The following is a 24,068-nucleotide window of genomic DNA, read 5'->3' as shown; positions in this document are numbered from 1 at the left end:
ACAAATTAACATTATGCAACAGGGAGAGGGGATTTAGTCTGGTTGGGAAGGATGCAGTGAGTGAATCCATGGTCTTTTGTCATGGTTGTTATAGGGGTTCCCTGAACACCGTCTACATGGGCGAGACTGAAGACAATAGGGTTTTAAGAATGGAACACTGAGTAGATAAAGTGCATCCTGACTTAAGTCATTGCGAAAGCTCAAAAAGAAATGGCAAAGGTAAACGGTACGGTGCATGTGAGGAGAGTCAGTAAAGGTTTCTTAGTTCTTCACAACAGGACCGTGAAGGGCAATTGTTTGTTTTTAGTAGTGATCTCTTTTACAGACATTTAAAGAATATTTTTATTTTTATCTCTACAAAAAAAAGAATAAGGGTCATCACCTTAGTACACACAACATGGTATCCCCTGCTAATACGTCAGCACCCCACAATACTTAATGAAAACATTCTAAAGCTAATTATGCTTAATAGACCGCACTAGGATTTTTTTGATCATTTACTCACCCATTGCTAAACTGTTCCAGTATGTTTAGGTATAAAGACCACACATCTGATTCCTCCCTCAGATCCCCAAGTACATTCAGGTTTTTTTTCAGTTGTTCCTCCACACGACCAATCAAATTAAATCAGGGGTATTACTCAAACTTGGGTAGCAATGGTTCTGTCCCAATACCCAGCATTCAGCTTGGACCCCCTTTTAGCCTCTGTAAATGCCTAGGACTGTCAAAGGCCCTGTACACGATATTATTACAGTATCGAGGACCCCCTTTTATAAACCTAGATTGCTCCAAATGAGATTCCAAAGATTGAAAACCTTATATGCACTGCCCAATCTGAACATTTCTTAACTTGCAGCAAGCAATAAGGGCGAAGACCTATCTTTCAATTCACCTCATACTGAAACCTGGAGAAATTAAAAGTTGTGTGGGGCCCTGTAGACCTCATGTACCATGCCTGTTCAAGGTTGCAAACCTCACAATTCTCGAATCACAGTTTTAGCAAATGCAAAATACCATTTTACAACGTTCAAAAGCTCTTTTGGAGTCAAAAAGGTTTTTCTGACTCTTATAAGGACTTGTGTGGCCTTCTTGAAAATATCAAATAGGAGGGGGTGGGAAAGAGACATTCCTCTATAATTTGTGATCTTAAAAGTATGTGACCTCAATTGCTCTTGCAAACCATTGCTCAATTACTAACCCTTGAGATGGAATGGTAACTGATTGCAAAAAGGAAACAGCCCAATTGGGAATCGTGTCCGTGGGGGAGAGAGAAATGGTCCAGCCAATCACTCCCTGTTCACCCTGATGTCTTCTCCAATGGGATTTATTTTTAAAAAATCAGCATCTGTCCTTTTAGTGACTTGTCAAATTTGGGGATCACTGAACACCTGACCATGCGCACTTTGCCCACTAGACCAGTTTCTCCTCTGGTTTGAAAAATTAATAATGCAATTATAAAAGGGTGGGGAACGGTAGAGTATAAACCAATATGTTTTTTTGCAATACGATCTTTTTGAATTTGATTTTCTTTTACCAAACAAGAATAAATAAATGTTAATTTAGGTTAAGAGGTATTACCTTGTTGGTTGTGTTAAACACTATACCACTCCCTACACATTTATAGTTGTTTCCTTTTAATGACGAAATCCCATTTCTCAGCTGTCCCTTGCAGATTTCCATTCCTGCATTCACAGCCAATCACAATAGACCACAAATTCCTACCTGCCTAATTAATATTTATTAGGCATGTCATTTTGCAATTCAATGCTAGTGGACAATTTGTGATGTGACTTATTAGTACATAGGTCCCATCAGCATCACACATTGCACACCTATTTTCGTAAATGTTCAAATTTCAAATTTTCATGTGCGAGTAGGTGAATATACACCAGCCCTTTCTGTGTATGGAAAACGAACTTGGCAGCAGAATTTGAAACATTATTATTTATCGGTGTAAATGTTTGTTAAATCAGTTAAGAAAAAGTTGCATATTTACGTTTCTGTTAATCTACAGTTTGGGAACATCAGTGCAAATCTTATTGTAAAGGCATGAAAAAGCTGCCAAGTAATTGCATTTTATGTGACCATTTAGCTAAAAGCAGTTTGCATTTTGCAACTTTTCACTTCTGCAAGAATAGATTGGCAATTAAATTTCAGCTGCCTCCATGCAATGCTTTAAGATTAGTTGCCTGTTGGTCTCAGACCACATCTCTACTGTGCCCTGTTTACTAGCATTGTAAAGGTAAGCTGTTTCCAAAGTTGCACTGTGATTACCTCCTCGTCCTTCCCTTGCTTGAATTCATCACATTTTGAGGCAGTCCAGCCTCCACAGACATCAAGCATCATGCAGTCCGTAGTTTAAGAGTACCCTTCACCCATCCTGTTTTGTCTCATGGAGACAAGCAATGTCAGCCGTGTTCAAAGCTGCCTCTGCTTCTTCAGTTCTAGGATTTTAAAGGTTCATTTTTGTGGGCAGAGAGAGGTCAGACACTGCTGAGCACAACTACTTATTCTCAAGAATACCTTTTGCTGCATTTCCAGCCTACGCGACTGCTTTAGTAAAGCAGGCCTGCCAAGAGCATTCAGTGACGGCATCTGACCATCTTTCAAGTGTGTGGCTTCTCTGCCGGGTCGGAAATGGCAGATTCAGCGCAACTTGGAGAGTGCTGCTACCAGAGGAGCAGCGAGGCTGGCTAGGGGATCAGGCCTGATTGATGGGATGCCCCCAGTAATCTATCACCTTTATTTATTATCTTATTGTTGAGTTAATTTCAGTGCATATTGGCAAATGAGTGGTTCATGTTTCATTGGTGGTAAGAGGTTCCTCTGGGCTCTCATTGGAGGACAATTAATGGGGTATTTTATTATCTTTATTGTATTTTGTTTTATTTGTTATTTATTATTCTGGAAAGGAAGAGAGACGCTAATAGTAGACAAGTGTCTTCCTCTCCTAAGGAGGAGTATAAAAGGCAAAGTCTAAAATAAAACTGTAGTTATAGGATCCAAGCACACCAATTTGGGATCTCCGAATGTTTCGTCAGTTTTTGATTCAAAAGCCCCCAGTACTTCTTCATTGGGTAAGTACATCAGCAGGGTGCCTGAGTTGTTGCAACATTAAATTAGAGAAAATCTGTGATTCCCTAAATTCTTTACCTCTGATAATGTAGAAGATCCATTTCCACAGTATGACCAGCCTTCTACTTTGGCTATGCCTTTGCTAAGAAGATTAAGTAACTTATCTTAGGGAAATGGAAGGAAGGAGGTAGAATGTATCAACATGTACAGGTTTCTACTCACGCTTTATTCCATTGAGGAACTGAAGGATGTGCTTGCTGACATTTTGAAGGCTGATGCAATATTGGCCATGCCTATGGGGTGCACTGTGTTTAATCCTGAAGACTGTTCACTGAAAACCAGATAGTAGATAGTGCTCTGAAAAGAGCTTTTGTTGCTGATAATTTATGCCTCAAACCTGGTACGTACCCTGCCTATGCTGCAAAGTCTCTTGTTAAAGACTGTCAACATCTAGTAATAGCAACCTTCTGGTTCACATGGAACAAGTAGTGAAGTTTGTGGCTGATGTTTCCTCAGATGTATTGAGATCAACTTCTGTGGCAGAAGGTTTGGCTGTTTGGCAAGAAGGAATCTTTGGGTGAGAGATTGGAAAGTGGTTGCATCTGAGAAATAACCCTGTTGAAGTTTTTTCTGATGGGAAGACATTTGGGGCTAGATGGATTCTGTGATTACTAAGACGTTTGAAGATCCAAAGCATGCCCTGCCCTAAAAAATAAAATCTTCTGGTTCCTATAAATCTTGGGGTGAATAGAAGGACTCAAAGTATTATTCCTCTTATAGAAAGAAATTTTAATCCAAGAAATATGGTGGGAAAACCGACTCTGCAAAACAGACTAGGGGCTCTAGATGGAAGTCCTGATGATTACCCTCTCTCATTTGACCTAGATGAGCTTAGCGGACAGATCCAGTACTTTCTCCAGGATTGGGAAGAAAAATACCTCTGATCAGTGGGTCTTGAACATTATCAGGAGAGATTATCATATAGACTCCTTGGAATGTCCTGCAGAATCTGGGCCCACCCATGCTTATTTTCCCAGAGATTCAGTCAAGTACACAACCATGTGGAAAGACTTTTATGCTTTATGTGACACTTTGGAGATTGTATCAGTTCCTCAAAATGAACAGAGAAGAGGAACCTATTCTTTACTTTTTCTATTCTTCAGGATCTTATACACCTGTATTTGACTTAAAACAGGTACATTCCTGGTTTCGGAAAGTTCACTTCAAAATGGTGACACTTCAAAGCATTAGCAATTAGGACGATCTCAATACTAGACTTCAAGATGCTTATTCGCGCATTGATTCCCAACGAGCAAAGAACGTTTTTGCGGTTTGCAGTCGACAACAACCATTTTTTAGTTCATGGTCCTGCCTTTTGGACTCAAATCAGTCCCAATGGTCTTCACAAACATGCTAGCACTTCTAGTTGCATTAAATAATCAGAAAGGAGTCTTCCGGGATGAATGGCTGATCCACTGTTCATCAGGGGTTCTTTTAGACAGAGACAGTTCTTGCAGTATAATGGATTTTTGGGAAACTGTGAGAACTCGCAGCCGGTTCCTTCTCAGGACCACTGCTTCATCAAAGCAAGATTTAGAATGGATATGGGTCTGATAACACAGCCAAAGGACTGAACTGTCAAACTTTAGTCTCACACCTTAAATCTCCTATCCCACTGCACTCCAACTGTGACTTTATGGTTACAGACTCAACAGCACCTGGCGGGCCTTATTTGCTTGGTTCCCTGTGGCAGATTTAATCTCCACAAGGTTATGAGATATATCCTGAGCTCTTGAAACCTGGTATCTCAGGATCTTTCTCTACAGATCCCTGTGTCCCGTTCAGTCCAACAAGATTTGGCTTTGAGGCTTTACTTTTCACAATATGTTCAAAGGGGTTCTTCAGTCTCATCCCTCATTGGATGTCATTACAACAGGAACCAGCCTAACTAGTTGGGGGCGTGGCTGGGATCTCACCAGCTTCAGTTGCTTTGTTCTCTTTTTCAGTGTCTCTTGATCCTCTAATTAAAGGTAGCTGATGACCTTCCACCTTGCTCTGATGCCTTTCTCTCACTTTCTGAGGGAGAAAAACAACACAAGCATGAAGTGATATGCCAACAAAAAGGGGAGACAAGATCATTGGCTCTTTCCAAGATCTCTGATCAGATTTTTGTGTGTGCAGAATTGAATGTAATTTCAAATGTTGCACTCCACATTCAGTGGATCTGCAACACTATTGAGGACAACCTGAGCAGGGTCATTCTGGCCTCTCAGGAGTTGTGCCTGCATCCTCGGATTCTCTAATATCCCAGGAATGGAGTCAACCATTTGACAATCTGCTTGCCTCTCCTCTCATTTCACAGGTGGAGACGTTTTGTTCAAGAGAGAGAGATGAGGGTGTCTGAGGGGTGGAGGATCTGTCTAAGCAATGGTCTTGGGTTCTTCTTTATGCCTTCCCTTCTTTTCCCCTAATCCTCAGGTTTTTGTCAGAGTGAGGAGCAAGAAGCCGTCAGTGATGTGGTAGTTCTAGCATGGCCCTACTTATGTTGGTTTCCTCTCCTGATAGCAATTAAAGTCTCTTTGTGAACTCCTATTTACCATAACTCTTTCTACTTTGGTTTTTCATAGTTTGCTTCAGGAAACCCTGTTGAAGTTCAGATTAGCAGACTGAAGATAGAAAGGTTGCATTTAAAGAGTAAGGGTCTATCAGTTTCTTTAGCTTCTACTCTTCAGGCATCTAGAAGGGCATTCACTTTGACATCTTATGCCAGGCATTAGAGTTCGTGGTGTGTCTCAAACCATTTTGATACTCAATTTGAGGGTTTGGTTCACATTCTTTCTTTCCTTCTGGATGGGGTTTACCTGGGTCTTAAAGTGTCTACATTGAAGATTCATTGGGCAGTGATTAGAGAATTCTGGAGCACCTATGGAAATCTGTCAGATGAGGAGGTGTTAGTTTAATGTTTGTTCAGGCGTTTTAATATTATCCACCCTATGGCTCCTCCTGTTCTTTCTGCTTAGGATCTTTTGCTGGTTTTGGTACATTCTGAGCCTCTTGAATCATTAAATGTTAAAACCCTTAAATTGTAAACGTTTTTTTAGTAGCAATAATATCTGCTAGATGACTTGGGGAACTTGGATCCCTTTCTTGGAAACACCCATTCTGTAAGATCTTTGAGGATAGAGTCATTCTTCCACTTTATCCTTCCTTTGTTCCTGCATCAGAATGGCCCGGGAAGAAAGGCAATGTGGTATGGGCAGTATGAGGGCCGGAACTCCCGAGAAATTCAAGATGGCGCCAGAATGTGCACAGCCCGAGGAGAAGGTCGACAGTTCAGCCGCGGCAGACGCGTGGGGAATGAAGTCACCTGGAGACTCCGAGGGGGAGAGAAAAGACAGAATGCGGGAGACGGAGGTGGACGGAAGTGAAGTAGAGAGCGAGGAGAAGCATGACGAAGGGAGAACGACCGAAAGCCAACCACGAAGTGCAGCACCCCGAAGACCCAAGGAGGAGGACGGCGCCGAAGAGAAGCCCTGGAATACCGAGGACAGAGGAACAACGCCGAAGAGGGAGGTTTTCCCACCAACCACTGCCTCAGTATCCGGACGTCGAGATTCCCCGCGATACGGTCCCGGAGGGCCGTAGCTCCAGGCAAGTGTCCCTTTTGGAGTCTAGGAGAAGGTTTGCAGAGAGGGGGGTAAAGGGGTTTCTGCATGAGTAAAAGGAGCAAACCTTTTTTACGTTAAACCCTATCACTGTGTCCCCTCCTTCCCCCTCTCCTCACCAAACCTCAGGTGATACACAGGCACTGGTGAAGGGATAGCACCATGTTAGACATAAGGACTGACCAGTGACGGCACTGTGTTTTCTGTTTCTCTTTTGGGGACGCTGGGCCCTGGCAGGTAAAATGACTGGAGGAGTACTGACCCAAAACAAAGGCATCTCAAGTGAAGACTGAAAGCTGGAGACATTCTTATCCAGCGCTTTGTTCCCCTTTTCTTTCTCCATTGTTGCTTTGATTAACCCTCCAACACCCGCACAGCCCTATGGACAAAATCCCCTTTTAAATAAAGTCTCACCTTCAACTCTACAGAACCTTGTGTGGCTCAGTATTATACCGCTATAGAGACCCTAAGTCCCAAGAGAGTCCGTGGTGCTAGTGGGGGCCAATACTACAGTGCCCAAGTCTGATTCGACCTTTCATATAGAGCAGGAGGTGATATTGACTAATTCTTTCTACTTCTGCCATCAGAGGAAGCGGTTAGACTTCACCACCTTGATGTAGAGAGAGCTTTTCTCATTTATCTAGGGAGGGTTTCTTCTTTTAGGACTTTGGGTTTAATTTTTGTGAATTGTGGTCTACACAGTAGCGATGGGAAGCCTTTAGATTCTTTCCCAAGTAGATGGATCAACTCTTTAATCTTCTTAGTCTACAGAGCAGCGGACAACCCATCATCTCTTAGGGCTCAGGGTAGGTTGACTAGGGGGGTGTTGGCTACTCTTGCAGAAGGTCTGGGGGCCTCTAGTGCTGAGATTTGCAGAGTGGTCATCCAAGCTGATCCTCATACTCTTCTGAATCATTATAGAATTATGCACGTGTTGTCCATAAAGGTTCCAGAGTCCGTTTGTCTATGAAGTAAATAGTCCTCCTTCCTTACTTTAATTCATTATTTGCCTTCCTTCATCCCTTGCATCTTGTGCTTTGTACAAACATGGTTGGTGAAAGAAAGAAGGTTCTTTTAAACTAATGAATGCATGGTGATTATTGCCCTTGGAGGCAGGAGTACCTCAAAATCTGATGAATTAAAGTGAGCAAGTAGGACTGAGAATAATGCAATTATCAGTAAGTACTTGAAGCATTACAGCATGTATTCAGGAGACTTTAATGGTTCTAATATCTAATCAAGTGTGGCCATTCACTGTCCTTCTACACTTGCTCATTGCTTTCTCAGTGCACTCCTGACATTTCCTATTAAAAGATAAAAATAACACTCAAAAGTTCCAGAATGCTAGAGGGACAGTTATGTTACAAAACAAAGTAGTTAGTGACCTGACCTTGTATACATAATTCAGGAGCATCACAGCTATTGTAAGGCTATTTCTGTACCATAATGTTGCAGTTGTGATGGTAATACCTGAAATGTATCTCATTTCATGGACATGACTTTCTCTTAACAAAGTATGTCACATAAGGCAGTAAATTGTGACAGATAAGTACCCTGAAAATATGGAAATACCACACAAAGTAAATCATTTCAGTTGTGTATTAGCCTCTTAAATACAGTTTATATGTTTCCTAAATTATGGTCATCCTCATCCTATTGGTGCAATTTAGCTATAATTCCTTAATTGTGACACAGAATGTAGCAAGGTTGAGTTTTATGTGGTGCTGCTGGTTAGACTTCACCATGCAACACTATCACAATACCCCAAAGATGGTCCTTGGATTCACAATAATAAATCCCTAGCTCAGTCACGGTAGAGTGGCAAAGAGCAGTCAGACTTTACTTGAGGAACATGTGTTAATCATTTCAGAGGACCAACATGCTCGATAAGTAATTGACATGACTCAAAAGAAATCCAATGCTAATTTATAACAAGCATTTGCAATGCAATCGGTCTCGCCTTTGGGACCTTATATGTATTTAGGTATGCAGCACACTAGCCTGGGTGCTGAAACATCTACTGTTCTTTAACATGGAGGGAAAGTAAGCACCAAACTGCGTGACCTGCCAGGTATGGGAACACATGGAGAGAAATATTGCCTTTCAGCAGGAAATAGTATACTCCAAAGCTCTGTTTTTAATATAAAATCAGGGCCTTCAGTGGTCATATCACTGAAAATACAAGATTTAAAAAATATATTATTGTCTATAGGTGCTAAATGTAATTCTGGTATTTTACTGACCTCTGCTGGGTGTATTCTATCAAGAAAGTTAAATAGAGGCATTTGTCAGAGAAATAAAAAAAACTGAAAGTCCCTAAGCAGAAAACAATGCTGGTATTTTACTGACCAAGCAATGATAGTCATTTCAGTTTTACCTGGCTTGAGAAGCCTGGGTGCAGAGTTTTCCTGGCTGTCCTTGGTGCTGAAGCAGGAGCTGTGTAAGAGCTGGTTATAAAGTTTATACTGTGCTGGTGGGAAACAGGGTGCAAAAAGTCCCTGCTTACATTGGATGAGGTTTTGTGATGTTCTATCGAGGTGCAGTGTCGGGATGGCTGCCCAACTGGTGACTAAATAGCCTTGGCAACGGTAAGAACAGTCCAAAGTTATTTTGATGTCTGGAGGTCCTGGGGAACACTGTAGCTACCTGAAACTTTGTGGAGGTCAATACGACGTTTCCCACAATGTACTGGACCATCTACTTCTGAGCAATCCCTGGAAGGGCCCGATGGCCAGTGATTCTTCGGATACAGTTCGATGTTTTTTCCTACGGTTGCAGGGAACTAGGCCACTAGTCCATGGGAGTCTGGTGAGGAACTTGGCTCTCAAAGGGGTCCTTCTGTCTGGGAAACTGCACTTTGATCCAGGACGAGCCGTGTTCGTGCAGTTCCAGGAAGGTTGTCACGGGTGCAGAGTATCACCTATTTGGATTCTGCAACTCCTGTTGTCACAAACACAGGTCTCTTCATTTGTCTTTGTTGCAAGTCATATAAAAAGTGATGTGCTGGTGTAAGGAGTAGTCCTTAAATCCTGGATTCCGGGCGTTATGTGTTTGAATGAAAATGGCTATGAGCTACATGCCCCAGCTGCTAATCCACTCCTCAGGTGACGACATCCGGGGTGTAGGCCACCTTTTCTACCCAGAAACCACTCTTCTACCACTTATAAAAATTGGAGAAGTCTTTCTTATCTGTAGAGACCCAGTAGCCCACCCTAAAAGTGTGGCTAGCCTTCTGGCGGTGTACACGTACACCTCCTGAATACCCATTTTTCCCACCTGTGCAGGTGTAAATGGGGCAGAGGGAGGGCTTTTTTCTCCTTTGGGAGACAGCCTAATTGCATTTTACAGGTTGTGTAGCCTTTGATGCTCACCCACCTTGATGTGCCACTTTAATAGCCCGTCCGTCAGGGAGGGCGGTGTGATCTCCTTCCTGTCCAGGCCATTGTTTCTGACTCCGGGGAGAGTTTACACATGCTTGCAGGTGGCCAGATTCCTGTCTTGGCAGCAGCAAGCGTGGGCTGGGGTGTAGGACTCAGGAAAGGTTGAGGCAACCAGGTGGGCAGCCTCTAAGGTAGCCACCTGGGTTCATGCCACATCGTCCTTGACACGCAATTCGAATCAGGGGTCATAGGGAACATTGTTTGATACCAAACACAACTTATTTAGGCTGTACCATAATGGAGCTGCCAACCTCGGGTTTACCCGGGTGCTAGCACACGGTATCCTATGGACCGTCTATTACTTATAGTGTCCTTTAAACGTAAAGGCCACTTGCACTTACAGGTTCACACCTTTAATATAATGTACCCTAACTCCTGGGCTCCAGAGGCCTTCCTTAGTGGCAACTGGCATATATTAAAAATTGTGCAATGACTTTGCCATACTTGATGAGGGCAAAGTCGAGTTCGAACAGTTTACACTGCTTCTGCAGTCTGCAATGGCAGGCCTGATGTCAGTATTTTATTTACTTGGGTCACTCACGGTGGCTAAAACAATGTTTCAGCCTTGGTGATACCTTTAACACCTATACCCTGGGTACCACTGGTACCATATACCAGGGACGTATAAGGGTATTGAAGTCCTTTGCCAAATGGGGTTACCAATTCACACATATCAGTTTTAGGCACAGGCACTGGGGAATGTGCAGCAGGCTCCAGTGCACTTTCAGAGTCATAACCATCAGCATTAGGGCAAAAAGTGGGGGGATGGCATACAAAAAGGGCACTTTCCTACAAAGAATAAACATCTATCCTCCATAGACTGTATTAATTTTTCATGTTTGTTCATCATAAGAGTATATGACCTTACAGATACAATACATTATACTGTGGTGCAATCTGAAGTTACACATCCACAATGCTGGTATTCCTAGTTAAGGCCTGCCCGAAGCATCATTTATCCACATCAGTTATTTGAATGTAAAAACTATATGCACTGGAGAATAAAAGGAAAAGTTATTTGTGGTTATTATGTTATGTTATGTTCTGTATATCTCTATAGTGAATGACTCACCCTAGGAGGTATCATGGCACTGAAATAGGAACAGTATGGTCAAACTATGACCTGGGCTAGGTGAAGAGCCAGGTCTTAAGTTTCTTGCAAATTTATAACTGAGGAGGTAGCTCAGATGTGCAGGGGCTGGATGTTCAGGCATTAGGAGTGAGGTAGGGGAGCTGCTATATCTGGTTCCGCTGATGTAGGCATGTGTGTGAAGAGTCCGACTGAACAAAGGTATCTGGTAGGTTTGTGGAAATGCACGCGGTTGTTTAGGTACATGGAGCCCATGTTGCGTAAGGCTTTGTATATGTACGTGAGGAGTTTGAAGAGTGCTCGTTTGTGGATTTCGAGCCAGTGGAGCTGTCAGGTGTGGATTGATGTGAATGTGAGATGGGAGGTTGAGGGGGTGCCTGGGTTGTCTTCTGATCAGTTGAGCATTGATTCCGGCATAGAGTGTGTTGCGGCCGCCCCAGTTTGCTGACGATGAGGTATTGGGTGATGGTTCTGTGAGGGTTGATAGTTAGCCATTTGAAGATCTTTTTGACCATCTTGAGTGCATGGAAGCAGGAGCAGATGATTGCGTCTACTTGGCCAATCACGGTGAGCTGGTTAGTGATTAATTTTCTGAGGTCCTTTGCATGGGTTGCTCGGAGAGTTATGGGTCCACATTCAGCAAGCCACCAGGTAGCTAGAGTCCCAGAGACGTGTGTCTCTGTCGAAGATTATTACTTTAGTCCAGTCACTGTGGAACTTGTGGACGTTGTTTTTCATCCATCTGGCGACTTTATAATGCAGGCGGAGAAATTGACCTGGGTGTTTGGCGTCTTGTCAGAGAGGGAGATTATGAGCTGGGTGACATTAGCATAGGATATGATGTTGATTATATGGAGTGGATGATGCTGGGGTCATGTAGATGTTGACCGGGGTGGGGCTGAGTGAGGATTCTTGTGGAACTCCACGGAAGAGGTTGAGGGCATCCTAGGTGAATTGGGGACAGGGTGACCGACTGGTTGCGACCTGTCAGAAAGGAGTAAACCCTGTGAAGTTCAGGTCCTTGGATGTCAGTTTCATGCAGTCGGTGGATACAGATTGGGTGAGACAGTGTTGAAGGCTGCAGAAAGGTCCAGTAGGATGAGGACCATGGTGTCATCTCTGTTCATGATCACCCAGATGTATGTGGCAACAAAGAAGGTGATCTCTGTACTATGGCTTGGTCTGAATCTGGATTGAGTGGTATCAAGGAGGGGGTTGTCATTTTGATGGGTGACTAGGCATAATTTTTTCTATGGCTTTTTCTGGGTAGGGTAGCTAGTTTCTTCTGATCTGCTGAAGAGTTCTAGAGGACGGGGAGTACTGTGCCATGTTACCAGGTGTCCGTGTACGTGGCTGTGATGATTGAGTTGTTCAGAATATAGGTGATGACTGTACTGATAGGGTCTAGTCCTTTGATGAAGATGTGGCAAGGTGGCAGGATTTGAGGGTGCTCTGAAGTGTGATCTATTCCCCCGTGCATGAGGCTTATTCCGCATGACTTCTAAAAATGACCTAGAACGTACAGATGTTCGGGAGTATGCAGGGCAAACCAGACTTAAAATCCTTACCCAATATCAGCATTCTGTCCATATGTGTTTGAAGCTTCAGCATAGTCTTTCAAGAACATACCTTCTGGGAGGTTAGGTATATATGTTCTAAGTAGGTGAGCATTCATACCTTTTAGCAACCCATGTTTTATCACAAAGTGGCAAATTGCCTCATTATGAATATTCAGTATGGTAATTAGTACCTTCTCAGCATCAGCCCTGGTACCCTCAATGAGTAGTATGAAGCTTATATGTGATCCTGTTATTTGTTTGGGAAGTTTGGATCCCCTACTGTCAATTGTGTTCTCTTCAACATAGCCGCTTGATTGTTTCCCCTGAATAAACCATATGATCTAAGGATTCATGTAATGCATGTAGAGCCTGGTGAACTGGAATATTGAATACATTCTAAAACATCTTTATTACACAAATGTGTTTTTATTTCTTAAGAAACCATTTTGTTGGTAGGAAAGACATGCATCATACATTGATGAAGAATAAAACATCAGTACATACAATAAGTAGCCTTTCATTTCTCTAAGTTTGAAAACAGTGCAATGTGAGACATTTAGAATGCATCACTCTAAGTTACCCTCCTGTGTTGATAATCTCTGTCACCAGAACATCTACCCGTGTGTCATCATATCATTACAAATGGCTTTGTCTTGCAGTTGCTTATAATTTTCTGATGTCCAGCAAACCCAGAATCTCTACAGTGATAAATATCACTGTAGAAGGGCTTGATATTCCTGTTTAAATGTGTTTTATTGTGCTACATAAAAGTAGAAGAAGCAAGAAAAGCTCATGATACATGTTGGTATGCAAAATCATCCAATTGGGAGGTGCCGTGCAGAGTATCTAGCAATACAATTTCAGTCAGAACAGGCAATATGATATAAAACATTTGTTATGAACCTACAAATCCCCCCTCCCTCTACCTCCACAACTGTCCTCCCCACCTTGGTCCGTGCTGTAGAACAATGGGAAATAAGAGGCAAATTTTATATATCCTGAAGCGGAGACATCCTTGCACCTCCAGGGGTCCGATATAATGATATAGTCCCGCTCCATCAGTGTGGAGGTATATCAGTCAAGTGCAGTATTCTCAAGTACCTGGAGCAAGTGACATCGAAAATTCAATGCATGGTCCCATGTCTTTCGGAATTGTTTCACTATGTTCTAGAGATGCTGTGAGTTTCTCCAGTCCCAGAGGGTTCCATAACCATTGGAGCCACTCTTGGTATTCCGGGGGTCTTTCACTGCCCCAATGTACTGTTATTGCCTGCTTGGTGGAACACAGTGCTATGGTTATGGCGTTTCCTCTGAGTATCTTAATGGGTATGTCAGTTGGCGAGGTAAGCCTAATAATACATATGCTGGGAATTTTGGAATGTCAGTATGGAAAAAGTGTCTATGCTTATGAGCAGTATTGTGTCTCCTTTCTGCAGTCCTATAAGACGTGTGTCGGTATCCCCGTCCCAGAGCAATTCCTCCAGCACTTGCAGGGTGTGACTTTGTGCCATTTATGAACACTTTCTGGTGTGTAGTACTGAAGGTCTTGATATTACGGGTTTTTTGTCCAGAATATGAAGTAAGGACTATTGTTATACCGTAATATCATACTCAAAATATAGAGGACAAAATAGCATAAGGTATGTATGTATATATTTTCTGTACCCCTCTCCAGTTATATGTACCTTGATTTATATATATATATATTCACTTAAAAAACCATAGGTTTCACACATGTTATAGTTAGCTGGGCATTTTCCTCGTGAAAAACCAATGAAATTCCCCCGTTATAGTTAGTGCAGGCAACTATAACTCACGCGACCGTAATCCGCTGCTGATGACGTCAGATATTACATCACTGTATTTACACATTTATATACCCATGTCTTCTTCCTTTTTTTTTTAGCTATACATATATATATTTTTTTTTTTTTCAGAAAGACACATATGTCATCAGTAATGTAATATCTGACGTCATCAGCAGCGGATTACGGTCGCGTGAGTTATAGTTGCCTGCACTAACTATAACGGGGGAATTTCATTGGTTTTTCACGAGGAAAATGCCCAGCTAACTATAACATGTGTGAAACCTATGGTTTTTTAAGTGAATTTGCAAGGTTTTTTAAATGCTAATTCCTAACTATAACGTGTGTGAAACCTATGGTTTTTTCAGTGAATTTGTACGTTTTTTTAAATGCTAAGTTACTTTACGCCGTTCGTGCCGTGCGCGCACGGTGTGCTTCGTGCACGGTGCGCGCACGGTGTGCTTCGCGCACGGTGCGCGCACGGTGGGAACGCGGTGCGCTTTGCGCACCGCGCGCCCACTTCACGCAGTTCGTTCCGTGCGCGCACGGTGAGCACGCGGTGCGCTTTGCGCACCGCGCGCCCACTTTACACAGTTAGTGCCGTGCACGCACGGTGCACTTTGCGCACCGTGCACGCACGGTGGGCACGCAGTGCGCTACGCGCACCGCGCGCCCACGTTGCGCTTAATGGGCCATGTACGCACGGTGCGCTTCGCGCACTGTCCGTTGTTATGGGTTTTGTCATATACTGTTATTGACGTATAAGCCATGCACGCACACTGCGCTGCGCGCAGCGTGCACAGACGGGGGGACTGACATTGCAATTTTTTTTTAAGCATTTACACCGTGCGCGCACCCTGCGCGAACCTCGCGGAATTTTTTTCATTTCTATAGTGCGCGCACGCTTCGCGCACTCGGCGATTTTCCAAAAAAAATTAAATTTTTTTAATTGCCCTTGGGGGACCTCCTGGGACCCCTTGACCCCTGCTAGGGGGTCAGGAACTGTCCAGCATGCCCCCTTTACATGTTTTTCTTCTTTGTGTTTCACCCCCCTCTCAGTGCGAGAAACAAAATGGCGGCCGACACTTCCTGGTTTTGACCGATTCGAATGTTTACTAAGATGTAACAACCAATCAGAAGTACGCTCGCGGACGGCCGAGTGCGCGCACCCTGCGCGCACGCTGCGCGCGTATAGATATATATATTGATTTAAATGCTATTTTCTCAGAAAATACTGAACAGATTTACACCAAACCTGCAAAAGGCACCAAACGGACCTTATGGCTATCTCTCTGCCAAATTTCACGTAATTCTGTTCAGCCGTTCGGGCTGTAGCTGCGACTAAAGTCCCTATGGAAAAATCCATGGGGAAAACGTGTTTTGGGACCCCCCCTTTTTCTCAGCCCCCGCTTGACGAATCACCCCGAGACATTCAGGGTAGGAGTGGAGCGGAGCGCCCCATTAGTTTTGAAAATTTCGCGAAGATTCGTCAATCGGCGCCAAAGTTATTCAAAATAGAATTTTGAGATTTCCTATGGAAACTCGGTCCTAACTATAACTATCTACTGGCGACCGCCAGTAGATAATATATATATATATATATATATATATATATATATATATATTCGCTTTTCTTTTCCTCGGTACAGCCGCCGCTCACCAGATCAACGGGTGCGTCGTCGAAAAGGACCACCCAGGAAGGGTCCGTAATATTTTCTCTTTCCTTCTCACAACGACAAAGATTGACGACGCTGTGTTCTGGCCAAGTATTTTATTGGGACAGCTTGGAAGGACGCGTTTCGTCTGCCCAGCAGGCTTGTTCACAAGTCAGGTGAAGTCATGAGTGATGTCACTGACCATGTCATGAGTGATGCAATATGTGACGTCATCAGCAGTGCATTGCGGGCGCGCAAGTTATAGTTAGCTGAACTAACTATAACGGGGGAATTTCAATGGTTTTGTACGAGTGAAAAGTCCAGCTAACTATAACGCCCCTGAAACCTATGGTTTTTTCAGTGAATTTCTAAGGTTTTTTAAACGCTAATTCCTAACTATAACGTGCCTGAAACCTATGGTTTTTTTCAGTGAATATATATATATATATATATATATATATATATATATATATATATATATATTCACTGAAAAAACCATAGGTTTCAGCGACGTTATAGTTAGTTGCACATTTCACTCGTACAAAAACATAGAAATTCGGCTGTTATAGTTAGTAGAGCTAACTATAACTCACGCCCCCAATGCACTGCTGATGATGTCACATATTACATCACTCATGACATGGTCAGTGACATCACTGATGACATCTCAAATGACATCACTGATGACATCATCCAGTGAATGTGTGTTTTTGTAAACTTTAAATATATTTTATATATGTTAATGCCAGGGTGTATTGAATAATGAGTTGGTGTATAAGTGTCTGAGGGAGGATTTAATAGATGTGTGACTGACTGTATAAGTTAGTGGTTAAATGTCTCTTACTGAATGCATGAGTTAGTGACTAAACTGTGGGAATGTCTGTATCAGTCTCTCAGTTGTTCTATAAGCTGCTGCAGGGGTTGATGATTAGGTACATGACTGTCTATATGGCTTACTTATTGGTAGCATAAGCATTAGTATGGGTGGCTCAGTTTTTGTGTGTGCAGGTGGGTGGGCGGTGTGTAACTTTCTGCCAACATGTGTGAGTGGCTAATTTACTAGGTGTATGGGTTCAATAGTGCATGTGGAAATAGCTGTTTCGGTGAGTGTGTTTGTATCACTGTGTTGGAGAGTGAATGTATATCTCAATGGTATATATGTGTGTAACTACATATGTGAAAGGCAGTATATATGAGTGTTGGAGTATATAAATGACTCTATGTGATAGTGAGTAATTGTGAAAGTGGCTGTATAAATGAGTGTGTGCTTGTGTCAGTGATTGTACAAGAGAGTCAGTATATGTTACTATTTGTATGAATAGGTTAGATACTGAATGTATAACTGTATGGGTGAGTAAACGTCAGTGTTATAGATTCTTTACATGACTAGCTACGTGTGTCAATAACTCTATGGATGAGTGACGGGGTATGAGTGTTTGTATAGGTGTATGAGTACATAAAATAGTGCTATATTGATGAGTGACTGCATGTATAAGTTACTGCATGGGTGAATTAATGAATGTGTGTGTCTAACTAGGAAGTAGTCAGTGGGTATATAGTAACTGCTTTTGATTTGTCTATGGTTTAGAAAATGGTAGTCAGTATTTTAGAGTGGGTGTATCAAAGGATATATTAGGGTGTGAAGAGGTGAATCAAATTATCACATGGATGATATCAAAGGTAGGCAAAGCTTTATTTCGACAAATAATGTCATAAAAGCACAAAAGTACATAAAACACAATTGCATAGGAAAACATTTCTTTTTTAAAAAAAATATATCATAAGAGTCTAATAACATTATATACAATAAATATTTTAAAACGTATTAAACTTAGCAGCTTTGAAAGTGAAAAAAAATAATCAGCTGGGGCTAATTTGCCTCTGCCTGATCAACCATGCCCAGCCCAGGAATTTAGCCACCCCACAGACTATAATAGTACTTGTGTCCGTTTTGAGAATTCTCAGGGCGGCAAGGTGATCCCTTGTTCCTAGGGGCAGACAAGCTGGCCTAAGCCATTTCCTTCTTGGTTGCGCATAAGCTGGGCAAACAAAGAAAAGGTGGGGGATGTTTTCAGCGGCACCCAGACAGGTTGGACATTCCGGGGGGGTCTTATACGGGGGATTCCACTTACTAGTGCGGTCGCGGAGGGGAAGGATCCCAAACCTAAACTGGATGAAAAGTGATCTGTCCTTAGGCTTCGTAATGAAGTCCAGGTAGGGTTCTAGAAAGGATGATATCATCAATGATGTCATTTGAGATGTCATCAGTGATGTCATGAGTGATGTCACTGACCATGTCATGAGTGATGTAATATGTGACGTCATCAGCAGTGTATTGCGGGGCGCAAGTTATAGTTAGCTCTACTAACTATAATGGCCGAATTTCTATGGTTTTGTACGAGTGCAATGTGCAACTAACTATAACGTCCCTGAAACCTATGTTTTTTTCAGTGAATTTCAAAGGTTTTTTAAATGCTAATTTGTAACTATAATGTCTCTGAAATATATGGTTTTTTCAGTGAATTTCAAAGGTTTTTAAAATGATAATTTGTAACTATAACGTCCCTGAAACCTATGGTTTTTTTATGGAATTTCAAAGGTTTTTTAAATGGTTATTTCTATTTATAATGTTCATTATTAAACCTATGATTTTTTCAGTGATTTTAAATTATCATTCCATTTTCAACCTGGTGAAAACAGGTGATATCGCCAGTATTCTAGCAATAGCTTCCGCAAAAAAAAAAAATTGCCACACATGAGAGCAACAACGAACGCAAATAATATGCAGAGTAGGCGTTCCTGTACAAAAAATAACACGAAAACACCACTTCCCGATATTTTCAACGAGCAGCCAACTCTGCGGTATGATCCAAAAACAGGCAATAAGCTGCGTTAGCAGTAGGATTTTGCCATCTGCCTTTTACTGGTGTAAAGTAGGACGACTACCTACAGTGTGAAAGGGAGCTCGGCCCAGAATCACATCTGAAGACCAACACATGTCATAGATTTACTGATCATGTACCTCCGACACTGAAGAAGGCCACAAAACCCACTGCCACCACCCAAAGGACCTCCCCCCCGGACCTCCCCCCCTACTACCACCGCTGTAGCGCACAACAGGACAGTGGACCTTCCAAAAACTGCATTGTTCCTCAGCCACACAATAGCTGAATGTTGCAAGATGTGGCAACCAAACGTGTGAAGGACACAAGTCACCCACCAATAATAATGCCCACAATACCAAGTGTAGCGGTGATGTGCTGGACAGACCTCGCTATGCAGAGCACAAATCTCTCCATGTGTACATATACTGCTGGTGCTTGTAGTGTTGTGGACAGTGGACGCAACCATGTTACCTCAGGCAGTGGGGAAGATCTCGGTCATGTACCTGTATTATCGTCCCCTGTAAGCGGAAGCGCAGTGGGCTGGTCCAACATATGCCACTCCAGCGTAGAAGTGTGAATAAATAGGCCGGGACTCTGGGCGTGGTTCACTTGTGTGAAGGCCAACGCGTCTGCCAGAGCAGCGGGCCTCACCCTTCCACGTGGCTGCCGCCATGACCGGGGGCCTCCTCGACACAGGCCCCCTGCGAACACAGCGGCACAGCACCGCAGACTTATGTCTGTACAGACTACTGCCTTCGATCTACACTTTGGACAGCAGGGCTCACAATTCAGATCAAGTCGCGATTGCAGATGACACAGTCCAGTAGGCAAGAGACATTGCCCCCACTGCGGCCCACCCGCACTACGCATCATCGCTGGCTGTGCACACGCTGAATGCTTCTGATGCCCCTACCTCAGTGCACCACAACTCATGGACCCTTTATGATAGAATCTTTTGTGTATGATTTCAGATCTGCCGCCCCTACCTCAGTACACCACAAGTCATGGACCCTTTATAAAATAATCTTTTGTGTGTTATTTTACATCTGGTGCCCCTACCTTAGTGCAGCACAAGTCATGGACCCTTTATGACTGAATTTCTGTGTGTGATCTAATGATTACTGTTGTACTTGTTACCAGCACCAACCATTCCCGAAGGGCTGGCTTACACTCATCCCACATGCATCCAGCACAGACGTCACTGGACATGTGACCCTGGTAATAAAAAGGAGTCGAGCGCACGTGCCCGTACCCAGTTCCACTATCTATCTGTGTCCATGTGTTCATTATGTATGCAACATGCTGCCCCTAGTCCCTACCACATTGCATAGTGCTATGGACATCGTATGCAACCATCTTACCTTTGACAGTGGGGGAAAACTTTAGTTATGTAACTTTGTCTCGGTCATTATACAAGTACGTACGTAGAGACTGCATCATTAGAGAACTGCAAGGAGAGTGTATTTAGTGAATTTATAAGTGCGTGAGGATCGTGTGAGTGATTGTATAAGTACATATGTTGGTGCAGCCTAACTCCAACAACGACCTTGTATCTAATTGGCTGCCCTCCATGTGCCAAAAACTGAAACTTCACCTTTCCATAGCCCTGTATTGCTACAGCTGCAACACTCCACTGAATGTGCAATAAACATTCATATCTACACAGATATCTCATGTCCACCATCTTTCTTGTGTGGAACTATGGATGAATATAGGGTCAGTAATTCCCCGTACCTTCCATGTTGGCCATATTGTGGGACTTGGCTCACAGAGTGACACTTTGGCTTTTGCAACCCGGGTGACGTTAGCACTCCAACACGGACACCCGCCACAGCCACTCCCTCACGGCTAGTATACAACCACACCACACCCATCCAGCACAGGTATCACAGGACACGTGACCCTGCTAATATAAAAGACCGGGCGCACGTGCACTGCACCATTTTACAGTTTAGAGTACATGGCCTCACTTCTCACTGAGTTAGTAGCACCGCAAGCACTGAGCGGGTGTACAACCTGCTATGATGATAGGTGCACTAGTATGTCCTCTGCCATGGCCATATCAAGACTCAGTACCCAATGTGAGACCTATTACCTTCCAGAACGGAGCTGCATGATGTGGAGGGTTCCGTGACATCGAAAAGGTGAGCAGTGAGGCCTGGGTGCGCAGCTGCGGGCAGACACCTCTGGGCGGCGGGAGTGGATGGGGTGCAGCAGCCTGAATGCAGAAAGGCTGCACAGCGATTTAGGCATACACAGTCGTATATACCCTGCCATTACCCTTTCTTATTGTATTGTGAGCAAGTTTTCCAATAGCAGGACAGTTTTTACAGTTGGCCAAATGTCCGTCGCTCCCATATCTGTAGCAAAGTAGTTGAGTATTTCTTTTTTCATACTTTGTACCCTTAAATTTACCATCAAATTTTGACAAACTTTCCTTTCTCTGTTTATTTTTTTTTAAAGAGGTAAGGGGTGTTGGGAGCATCGAAGCATGCAGACACGAGTGTGACATTCTTCTCACAGCTCGTGGCGGCCTCGCGTCACTTTGGGAATGTTATGTTTTGAATGTGAGAAGGTTGGGAGGTAGAAGTTAACGGGGGTTCAAGCATGCAGACACGAGCGTGACATTCCTCTCACAGCTCGTGGCAGCCTCGCGTCGCATTGGGAGTGTTATGTTTTGAATGTGAGAAGGTTGGGAGGTAGAAGTTAACGGAGGTTCAGTCATTCTTGCTTTACACTTGCTGCTTACAAAACATGTTCTCAGGATTAAACCACATCAAGAAAATTACCGTCTCTGTCTTTTCATTCCTGCATACTTTCAGATGTGGGAGATTGAGGGTGCACTGTGTCCCGGCACGTGGTTGGTGACTCACTGGTGACACAAAGGTGAGCTGCGAATCAATCAATCAATCAATCAAAGCATTTGTATAGCGCGCTACTCACCCGTAGGGTCTCAAGGCGCTGGGGGAGGGGGTCCGTTATTGCTCGAACAGCCAGGTCTTGAGTTGCTTCCTGAAGGAGAGGTGGTCTTGGGTCAGGCGGAGGTGGATGGAGAGGGAGTTCCACGTCTTGGCAGCCAGGTAGCAGAAGGATCTTCCTCCCGTTGTGACCCTTCGGATGCGGAGAACGGCGGCGAGGGCGTGGCTGGTCGATCGTAGCTGGCGGGTGGGTGTATAGAAGGTCAGACGGTCGTTGAGGTATCTTGGGCCTTGGTTGTGGAGCGCTTTGTGTGCGTGGGTGAGGAGTCGGAACGTGATTCTCTTGCTGACGGGGAGCCAGTGCAGGTTTCTCAGGTGTTCGGAGATGTGGCTGTGTCGGGGGATGTCCAGGATGAGGCGTGCTGAGGCGTTCTGGATGCGCTGGAGTCTCTTCTGGAGTTTGGCTGTCGTTCCGGCGTAGAGGGTGTTGCCGTAGTCCAGTCGGCTGGTGACGAGGGCCTGGGTGACCGTCTTCCTGGTTTCAGTGGCTTGGTCGGGGTTCGTTGAGCTGGCTGGAGGGTTCTGGTCCAGGGATGTGGCGAGCTGGTCGGCTGTGATCTTGTTCCAGCTTCTGCGGGGGACCTGTTGTGGGCGGTGGTGGATCGGGGTCCTTCTGAAGCTGAAGTGGACGCAGCTGTGATCCGTCCAGTGGAGTCCGGTAGCGTGGCTGAAGGAGACGTCCTTGCTGGAGGAGAAGACGGGGTCAAGCGTGTGGCCGGCGTAGTGGGTGGGGGTGGTCACCAGTTGCTTGAGTCCGAGGTTGGCGAGGTTGTCCATCAGGGTGGTGGTGTTGCGGTCATTGTTGTTCTCCAGGTGGAAGTTGAGGTCCCCGAGGAGGATGTAGTCAGCGGAGGGGAGGGCGTGCGGGCTGATGAAATCGGCGATGTCTTCGCTGAATTGTGTGCATGGTCCCGGGGGTCTGTAGATGAGGGTGCCTCTGAGGGTGGTCTTGTGGTCGGTGTGTATCTGGAAGTGCAGGTGTTCTGCCGCTGTGAGGGTGTCGTCGGAGTTGGTCGTGATGCGGATGGTGTTCTTGTGGACGATGGCGATGCCTCCTCCTGTCTAGTTGACGCGGTCCTTCCGGGTGATCTTGTATCCGTCCGGGATAGCGATGGCGATGTCGGGCGCTGAGGAGGCGTTCATCCATGTTTCCGTGAGGAAGGCGACGTCTGGAGATGTGGTGTCGAGGAGGTTCCAGAGTTCCACGGCGTGTCGGTGGATGGAGCGGATGTTGAGCAAGATGCACTTCAGGTGGTTGCTGCTGGTGCTCGTCTTGGCGGATGCGGTGCAGGTCCGGATGCAGGAGAACTTGCAGGATTGGCAGGTGAAGGTTCCGTGGGTGCGTCCTGAGGTGGCTCGGTGGCAGCCGGGGGTCCGGCCGGTGTTGAGTGCATTGAGGGTGGCTGCGTCGTAAGTCCGGCGGGTGGGATGGCATCTGCGGGGACCAGGGGTCCTCGCGCTGGGCGCGGTCCAGGCGTGGACGGGCGCAGACGGGCTTGCCTTTGGCGCGCCTTTGGCGCACAATCGGCGTGCCCGCTGCGCGTGAACGATGCGCGTAGACTCCGCCATAAATGGCGTAGGGGGGGGCTGAGTGGGAGGGAGGAGCAGCTGGGAGGCGGGAGCGGGGTGGCGCGGGGAGGGGAGGGGATCAGGTAGAGAAGGCAAGAGGGGGGGCGGGCCGCAGGGTAGCAGCGGCAGGGAGCGGGGAGGGCGAGAAGACGGCGAAAGGTGGCGAAGCAGCAAGCACAGGTAGCGGGCAGAGAAGGGCGAGAAGACGGCGAAGGTGAACAAGAGCAGGAACTAGGGAAGCGGCAGGCACAGGTAGCGGGCAGAGAAGGGCGAGGAGACGGCGAAGGTGAACAGGAGCAGGAACCAGAGGAGCAGCAAGCACAGGTAGCGGACAGAAACGGCAGGCA

At 44.8% G+C, this 24,068-nt stretch overlaps 1 protein-coding gene across 1 annotated transcript in view; it reads left to right on the top strand.

The window, feature by feature from the left end:
- The window catches only part of ZPBP (zona pellucida binding protein), a 759,369-nt gene that overhangs the window by 479,334 nt on the left and 255,967 nt on the right, over window positions 1–24,068 (top strand). The gene's annotated exons all lie outside the window — the stretch shown is intronic.

This window comes from Triturus cristatus, chromosome 5_2, assembly GCF_964204655.1.
Source record: "Triturus cristatus chromosome 5_2, aTriCri1.1, whole genome shotgun sequence".
NCBI classification, from domain to species: domain Eukaryota; kingdom Metazoa; phylum Chordata; class Amphibia; order Caudata; family Salamandridae; genus Triturus; species Triturus cristatus.
Note: the sequence above shows the minus strand (reverse complement) of the source record. Positions and strands in the feature narration are given on the sequence as shown.